Source organism: Dermacentor variabilis, chromosome 10 (genome assembly GCF_050947875.1).
Source record: "Dermacentor variabilis isolate Ectoservices chromosome 10, ASM5094787v1, whole genome shotgun sequence".
Classification (NCBI taxonomy): domain Eukaryota; kingdom Metazoa; phylum Arthropoda; class Arachnida; order Ixodida; family Ixodidae; genus Dermacentor; species Dermacentor variabilis.
In genome coordinates, this window is record NC_134577.1 from 112,352,748 (window position 1) to 112,362,421 (window position 9,674).

Sequence of the window (9,674 nt, forward strand, 5' to 3'; positions counted from 1 at the left end):
CACCTTCAGCTCTACCTGCAGTCCCTCGGTTCCGTACCGGCGGTCCTGGCTCTACAGGAACCCGGCGCGGAAGCTAAATTCACTGGGTTTATCTCATTTCAGAGATGTCCTACAACGTGCACCCTGGAGAACAATGTATACACCGCAGTCCCGGTCGATCTGGACTTGGAGATTGAACAGGAATACTCCATGGTCAAGGTCCTGCCACTTAAACGCCATTGCCCGTCAATACGTATTCTTAATATTTACTGCCACCCGCACATGCAACGCGTAACTTTCAACGAAATCTTCTACCGCGCGCACTAATCGGCTGACGAGGAACCTCTCGTGATTGTTGGGGACTTCAACGCTACCAGCCTTTATTGCGGATACCGCTTTGAGAAGGCCAGAGGACGCAAACTGGCGGAGTTAATATCCACACTTCGTCTCACGCTGCTAACAGATCCGGCATGGCCCACACGCGTGGGCAATTCGGTAACGCGTGACACATGCCCTGACCTATCTCTCGCTAAGAACGCTAAAGATGCCGCCTGGGGGAACCTGGGGGACTGTTTTGGTAGCGATCACTGCCTTCTCCGGATCACTTTTCTGGCGAAGGCAGCTCGCAAAAATTGGGGCAAGGCCAAATTGATCGATTGGCATAAGTTCAGAATGCAGGAGGTACCTCCCGTGCTCTTCTCCAGCGGTTACGCTTAGTGGGCAAAGCAATTACACACAATACAGCAACAGCACGTTACGACAGTTCAGACTTCCGAAGACATCCCCGCAGTGGACAATCACCTAATGCACCTGTGGGAGGCGTGCCGAAGCTTTACCAAACTTTGGAAGAAGCAAAAGCTGAATCGGAAGCTTAAGGCTCGCATTACCGAACTCACGGAGCAAGCCGCAGCGTATGCTGCCCAGTTCACGGACTCAAATAGGATGAAAAAGTGCAATTCGGCAGCGCGTCAGATGAGCTCGAGAGAGACGTGGCGTCTCTTTCGCAACCTCATTGACCCCACTCAGACAAGAGGGGAGAAGCAACGACAACTTCTGCGAGCTTTGCACGGGTACCAAGGCACGACAGCTCAACTCGTGGACTCGCATATGACAGCTACCTCGGTCGCATAGAGGACCCGATTGGGCCCGAGTACGAGTACGCGGGCAAGCCTAATCCAGATCTTGATGCCCCTTTTACATTCCACGACCTTAGGGTGGCTTTAGCTAAGATGCGCAAAGGTACGGCTCCGGGCCGCAATCGCATAACAGTGAAACTATTGGCGAATCTTCCGGGCTCACCCTGCCTTCACTTGCTAGAGTACGTTACTCAGATCTGAGACGGGTTTCCACTCCCTCCCAATTGGAAGACCTCCTTGGTCACTTTCATCCCTAAGCCAGGCAAGACCGTAAATACCGACAACCTAAAGCCCATCTCACTGACTTCGTGTGCGGGCAAACTTATGGAGAAGATGGTTCGGGATCGCCTCTCTCCGTACATGGAGGCTAAGGGCCTCTTTGCAGACACTATGTTTGGTTTCCGCCCGCATATCTGTTTTACGGTGTAGCGCAGCTCAGAAAGAGCAAAAAAGGAAGGAGGTAGGGGTAATCAAAGGGAACAGAAAACAGAGTGAGCGCTCTCTTTTCCGTTCCCTTTAATTACCCCTACCTCCTTCCTTTTTTGCTCTTTCTGAGCTGCGTTACAAGCCTAAAACAATCGTGACATACCAACTCGCCCAAACTGCAACGCTTCCGCCCGCATATGTCTGCACAGGACGTCCTCCTCCAACTACATTGCGACATAATACGACCCACAACCATGGGCCACAACGACAAGGCCATCCTTGCCCTCGATCTTAGGGGGGCCTTTGACAACGTTCGTCACGGCAGCATTCTGGCAAACCTGAGCACCATGGATTGCGGGCACAAGGCATTCGCCTACGTCAGAGATTTCCTCTGGAAGCGTCAGGCCCTCCTTAAGATAGAAGATGAGGAATATGGCCCATACACCATGGGCACACGGGGCACTCCCCAGGGAGCGGTCTTGTCGCCACTCCTTTTCAGTATGGCAATGATGCAGCTTCCACAACAATTGGCACTGGTAGAAGGCATCCAACACGCACTTTACTCGGATGACATAGCAATTTGGACTACCGAAGGGAGCGTTGGGGAAATGGAGGACCGCCTCCAGCGGGCCGCCTCCATCGTCGATAGCTATGCTATCCACTGTGGTCTCCAATGCGCTCCTGCGAAATCGGAACTTCATATCAGAACCAATCCCAAAGACAACACGAGTTTGCGTCTCTTTCTAATGGGAGGTCCTATTAAAGAGGTCGAGGAGATCCGGATCCGGGGTCTGTTCATCCATCACATACTCAGCCCGGAATCCACTATCAACAAACTCAAACGCGTAGGCGAACAGGTAGGACGTATGATCCGCCGCGTTTCCAACAAACCCGGTGGGTTGCGGGGCAGGGACGCGCCTCGGCTCGCCCATGCCTTCGTAACCAGCAGAATCCTATACTACAAGGAAACACGATGAATGCAGCGACGCCATCATAAGGAAGGTTACAAAGCGAGTTTTGGACCTCCCGGTGGCTACATGCAACGCTAAGTTGTTGGCTCTAGGTGTGCTTAACTCCTACCAGGAGTTGAAGGAGGCCCACCTTGTGAACCAATACACGCGACCCTCGCCGATGGTGCCCGGCGCCACCTGCTAGACCGCTTGCACATACAACACAAGTGCATTTTAGAGGAGACATGAAGGCTTCCGGAGCTCTGGCGTTACAAGCTCTGGGTTCCTCCATTCCCGCGCAACATGGACAGCAAGACACATGAAGGCAGACGAAAGGCGCGCGCTCGGGCTCTCGAAGACGAATATGGATTAAAGCAGGGTGTATACTACGTTGATGTGGCAGAGCCGTCGGCCACTGGATTCTGCACGGCTGCCGTAGTTGACTAGGACCAAAGTGTTAACGGACTTTCCTACCGCGCTTTCAACTCCGCGCAGGCCGTGGAGGTTGCTATAGCACCTGCCGCCTCGGACCCGAATTCGAAGGTAATCATCACAGATTCACCCAGGGCCTTTGAGCACTACCTAGCGGGCGAGGTATCACCTTTGCCCTACCGCATTTTAAAGCGAGCCGTGAGGGAATTGGACCCCTCATCCAAACGCATTATTTGGACTCCGGGCCACCAGGGCCTTAGAGGTAACGAGGCTACGGACCCGGCCACCCGAGCGCTTACCTACCGGGCACCTCAACCAGACTCTTCCAGCTCAGACATTAGACAACCGCTTCTGCGGTTCAGGGGAATTCTGGCAGACTATTGCGAACGTCATCGGCTTACCCGGTCACTGCTAAAGGCCTGAGAAAGGCCGATGAACGAACCCTGCGGTACCTGCAGACGAACACCCTGTTGTGTCCTGCAATAGCAAAACATTTTGACCCGAAAGTTGACGGGCGATGCCCTCACTGTGGGGAAGTCTCCAATAACTTTCACCTGGTGTGGGCATGTCAGATGAATCCGTACCTTCCCCCAAACCCTTCCCACGCTAGAGAGGCATGGGAGGCAGCCCTACTCAATTGCTCGGCGCTGGAGTCTCAAAGGGCTCTAGTCCAACGGGCGCGGATAGCAGCTTCGTCCAGTGGGGTCCCAGGCTAAGGACTCCACCTATGTAAAGGGCCATTTCTGGCCTGCACACTCTCATCTATTCAATAAACGTTTTTCATCATCATCATCATCATCATCATCATCATCATCATCATCATCATCCGTGGGAAAGGCTTGCCACGCTCGTGTGTCTGTCACCATCCGCGCAGATTTCCATAACGTCCGAGCAAATAGTCCTTGGTGAAACGATGCGGAGGAGGTGCACAGCATAGGTTCGCATCCTGTCCTTGACTGCGCCTAATTAGTAATAAAACTGAGATACGTCAAGTTGACAAGGTAGCCATCCTTATTTATTCCCACTTCTTCGTCCTCACGTCCCGCCATTTCCTCTTCTTCTGCCTTGCAATATATATATATATATATATATATATATATATATATATATATATATATATATATATATATATATATATATTGACATGCATTCTGTTCGCGGATGTTCTTCGGTTTTTATGTAAACATATCGTCGTCTGTTCCATAGACGTATGTATATAAACTGTACCTATGCCATGCATTGTAGTCTGTTGAACGCCGGACCCCGGCTGAACCGTCAATAAATCGCTGCATACGTGCGTCTACTTCACTATATATATTTGCCCGGATCCACAAACGTTTATTCTGATATACATATATATATATATATATATATATATATATATATATATATATATATATATATATATATATATATATATACCGTGGCATGAACTTTAATATGCTGGGACCAGCTCAAGTTTTCTTCAAAAAGTACGCCTAAAAACTTGTACAATGAAACACGTTCAATTGCATTGTTTTCCAATGGAAGGTGAAGTTCTGAATCATCAGGTTTGTTGCGTGCTCTAAATACAATAACCTTTGCTTTATTGCCATTTAGTTCGAGTTTATTTATATTCAACCACAATAATAATTCTTGTAGCCATGGATTAGCCTCGATATGTATATTATGAAGATGCATATTTCTTCTTGTAGTATTCCTTCCGTGCTTTATTTCAGAATTTAACTTACTTCATAATTATTTATATTCCTTAAGTATTGGTGGGTCTTTTAATCGGATGGATTTCTCAATAAGCTTGTCACCGTGTACAATTCGTTTATACAATTCCCGTGTTGCACATGGCTTTCGGGACTTTTTATAGGTTCTTGCTACTAAAAAAGAAAATCCACTATCATATTTGCGTTTTAATAACTCAAGGAAGATATTTTACGCTATACTAGGATTTTTCTCATTGTAGTTATCGCTCCATTCAATGCTTCTTATCATAGGTCTAAACGTAGCCAGATTATCTTGATTGAAACTGCGGTACCCGATTTGTGGAGCTGGCAGTTTCTTTCGTTTCCTTAATAACTGGACAAAAAGGAGAATATAGCAGAAAAGGCAGTATAGGTCGCTTAAATCAAGTGTGAACACACCAGATCAATCAAGTGTGCGCACACACTAGACAAGTCATGGTTTGTGACACACAGATCTAATACCGAGTCGCTCTCTAAGGCTATTCTTGTTGGTGACTGCATAATATTGGTGCCATGAAATATATCAATGGCTTCATAAAAAAAGCCGCTGGCAGCTGTTTGTCGAAATACCAAAGTTTTCACGTGGTGGTGACGTTGAAGAACACAGTAGCAATACTGTGAAAGACAAAACTAACTTTTATTGGGCGAACCTGTGCCCACAAATGCAGGCTACACTTATAGCCCAGCGATAGCGGCGAACACGGTCGGCGATCGTCGGAAATCTGATCAGCGGGTCAAGCGCGTCGGCTTTTATAGATCAGTCGTCGAATGTTCCAGTTTAACCGATGGGACCCGCGTGTCTTCCACAAAGTTCTACACTATTCGCATCGCGCGTACATGCAATCAGATTACACAAGTTGCGGTGAAAGACAGTGTACGGAACCATCGATAACATTCCAGAAACTTCTTTTACATGCAGGCGCGTCCTGTGCTGCGTGATAACATTTGTTAGGCGGCCAAACGTGGTCGCCCGATAAAGATAAATACACGTGTCAATATTGAAATCTCAAAGTAAAACAACACGTATATTTAGCATACATGCATATTGAAGCAGATTACGTACAAACTGAAGAAATTCGGAGATTGCACTAGATAGGGGTCGATAAATGCCGGCAACCAGGTTTCCAAAACATTTCACAGCAATCGATTCGCAGTGTGTACGAACAAAAGAAAACTGAAAAAAAAATCTGACTGATGATTTTTTTAACGTACCATGCTACGCCACCGCCTCTACGGTTTTCTCTGAACACCCCTTCAAATTCGTACCCAGGGAAGGATGCAACGCCATTTTCACTTGTAAACCGTGTTTCTGCGTATGCTAGTATATCAAATCTATGGTTTAGGGAACCCAATGCCGTCTTTATTTCAAAATGTTTGTTTAGGCTGCTAATATTCGCGTGAAGAACTGACATCTTGTCATTTTCTTGAAGAAGCGAACTGCGCACTGCAGAATTAAAGGATAAAGCGTCGTAGTAGAAAGGCCTGGTCTGCGATGCCATAAAGAAAAGGCAAGCGAAACAGATAAGCAAGACGCAGGAAGAGCGGTGTGCGTATAGATTATCTTTTCCAGGTCGGCATCACATGCAATCGGTATTGCCGCTTCCCAGCTTCCCATTACTATGCCATGCATATACTTTCCCCTTTTAGTTTTTACCCACAAGCGTTAAGAGCTGTTCAAGTTCAGCGAAAATATATCGTGTACCTAGACGTGCTCAAGACCGCGTGCATGCATGAGATTCGGGAAACAAGAGGTTAGTGCCACCGAGAATTGACAATATATCGTGCAACCTATGATGATCAGCAAAACCGGAAAGGGCAGACAAATGAGCCGATCTCTGAAGCATGGAGGGCCCTTTGGGCCGTACTTTTCGGCGACAACGTAGCCTAACCACCCGCAAGATTATCTTGCAGAGCTATGTCGAATGCTCGGTTACGGTAGTCGGAAGTTCAAATAGCCCCTCCGTTCTTTCTTTTTACTCATTCTCCATTGCACTCAATCTGCAGGCTTGGAGTGACGCCAGACACCGACGAAAGATGCCGAAAGCGAGTGGAGCTATACGAATCCAGGTACAACCAAATTGGGAAGGCCCACTAAGCTGAACAAAACATTCCCTCACCAGAATAGGAATGGGCTCCCTTGGTGCACTATTCGGCCACAACCTCCCTGATGATATCTTCAATTAACCAATGACCCTTAGTCCCCAGCAGCTGCGGAGCACCTGACCGAGGTGGCGGTCAGACCTGTAACGCCGCAGAGGGTGCTAAGAATCTCTGGACTCGGACAGGCCGCCAATGGACACTTACCCTTGCAATGTTGAACACCCGAACCCTCTCGACTGAGGCTAGCTTAGCAGGGCTCTTCGACGAACTATCAGACATTGTTTGGGATATTATCGGCCTTAGTGAGATTAGAACTGGTGAGGCCCACACTTTACTGAATACCTGCCATGTCCTCTGCTATAGAGGTACCCTGATGAGAAGGAATACGGGGTTGGATCCTTGATCCAGAAGTACATAGAGGTTAACATTGAGGAATTCTACAGCATTAACGAGAAGGTAGCAATAGTCGTAATCAAACTTAATAAGAGGCATAGAATAAAGGTAGTACAAGCCTATGCTCGAACATCGAGTCACGACGATGAGGAAGTAGATCAGTTTTAAGAGGATGTTGAATTAGCGAGGAAAAAAGTGAAAACTCGCTATGAATTAGTAATGGGTGACTTGAATGCAAAAGGGAAAATACAGGTGGGTGAACAGGGAATTGGCAACTACGGCGGCGATTCTCGAAACGCTAGAGGAGAGATGCTGGCAGAATTCGCAGAAAGCAATAAGCTGAGAACACCTTTTTCATGAAACGTAGCAACAGAAAGTGAACCTGCAAAAGGCCTACTGGTGAAACAAGAAATGAAATTGATTTCACACATTCCGCCGATCCCAGCACAGTGTAGGATATAGAAGCGATAGGTAGGGTAAAGTGCAGTAATCGCAGGTTAGTGAGGGCTAGGAACCACCTGAACTTGAACAGAGAAAGAGCAAAATTGGACAAGAAAAAGCAGGCCAACTTAGAGGCTGTAAGGGTAAAAGCAGACAAATCTAGGCTGATACTTGTAAACAAATATGCAGCCTTAGAACAGCGAGATGATGATGATGACGTAGAGGTAATGAATGAAACCGTAACGAGGCTGGCTTCAGAGGCAGCAATTGAAGTGGCAGGCAACGCACCAAGGTAACCAGCAGAGAAGCTCTCCCAAGTACAAAGGACATAATAAAGAAACGAGAAAGAATGAAAGTGTCCAACTCAAGAGATAGGATAGAATTCGCGGAACAGTGAAAACTGATCAACAAAGCGAAAATAAGTGATATTCAAAGTTATATTCTGAGAATGACTGAAGAAGCCGTAAAAAATGGACGCAGCCTGAAATCAGTGACAAAGAAACATGGCATAGGAAAAAGTAAGATGTATGTACTGAAAGATAAGCAGGGTAATATCATCAGCAATCTCGAAGGTATAATAAAAGCAGCGGAAGAATTCTATACTGACCTGTACAGCACCCTGAACACTGAGGAGTATTCTATTCGACACAATAATGAAAAGTATACAGAAAATCCACCTGTAACAAGAGATGAGGTTAGAAGGGCCTTGCAAAGCATGCAACGGGGGAAAAGCGGCAGGAGAGGATGGAATAGGAGTCAATTTGATCAAAGATGGAGGATATATATTGCTAGAAAAACTGGCGGCTCTCTGTAAGTGTCTATCGACAGCAAGGGCCCCAGAAAACTGGAAGAATGCAAACATTATACAACTCCACAAAAAGGAAGACGTTAAAGAACTGAAGAATTATAGGCCGATTACCTTACTCCCAGTAATATATAATATATTTACCAAAATAATCTCAAATAGGATAAGGGCAACACTGGACTTTAGTCAACTAAGGGAACAGGCTGGCTTCAGGAAAGGGATACTCTACAATGCATCATATCCATGTGATTGATCAGGTTATCGAGAAATTCGCTGAGTACAATAGGCCTCTCTCTATGGCTTTCATATATTACGAAAAAAGCATTTGATTCAGTAGAGATACCAGCAGTCATAGAGGCATTGCGTAATCAAGGATTATACACCGCTTACGCACATACCCTGGAAAATGTCTACAAATATTCCACAGCCACCTTAATACTAAACACGACAAGTAGGAAGATAACTATAAAGAAAGGGGTCAGACAAGGAAACACAATCTCTCCAATGCTATTCACTGCGTGCTTGAAAGAAGCATTCAACCTATTAAGCTGGGAAGGTTTAAGAGTAAGGATCGACGGCGAATACCTCAGCAACCTTCGGTTTGCCGATGCCAGTGTCCTGTTCAGCAACACGGCATATGAGATACAACATATGAGTGAGGACCTTAACAGGGAGAGTGTGAGGGTGGGGTTGAAGATTAGTATGCACACAAAGGAAATGATAAATAGGCGGGCAAGGGAACAAGAGTTCAAGATGTCAAGTCACCCTCTAGAGTCTCTGAAGGAGTACGTTCGCCTAGGTCAACTAATCACAGGGAGCTCTGACCATGAGAAGGAAATCAGCAGAAGAATAAAGATGTATTGGATCACCTACGACAGGCAGCGTGAGCTCCTGACTGGGAGCTTACCGTTATCATTGAAAAGGAACGTATACAATCAGTGCATTTTACCGGTGCTGACATATGGGCCAGAGACTTGGAGACTGACAAAGAAGCTTGAGAACAAGTTAAGCACTGCGCAAAGAGCGATAGAACGAAGAATGCTATTCTTAACTTTTATAGACAGAAAGAGAGCGGTTTAGATCAGAGATCAGACGTTTATAGACGACATTCTAATTTACATGATGGGACAATATGGAGCTGGGCATGTCATGTAATGTGTAGAGTAGATAACCGTTGTACCATTAGGGTGACAGAATGGGTACCAAGAGAAGGGAAGCGCAGTAGAGCACGACAGAAAGCTAGGTGGGACGATGACATTAGGAAATTTGCGGGTGC

General features: G+C 46.5%; 1 pseudogene; it reads left to right on the forward strand.

The window, feature by feature from the left end:
• Positions 1-1,795: 1,795 nt before the first annotated feature.
• On the forward strand, positions 1,796-3,639 carry LOC142559379 (uncharacterized; annotated as a pseudogene).
• Positions 3,640-9,674: the final 6,035 nt, after the last annotated feature.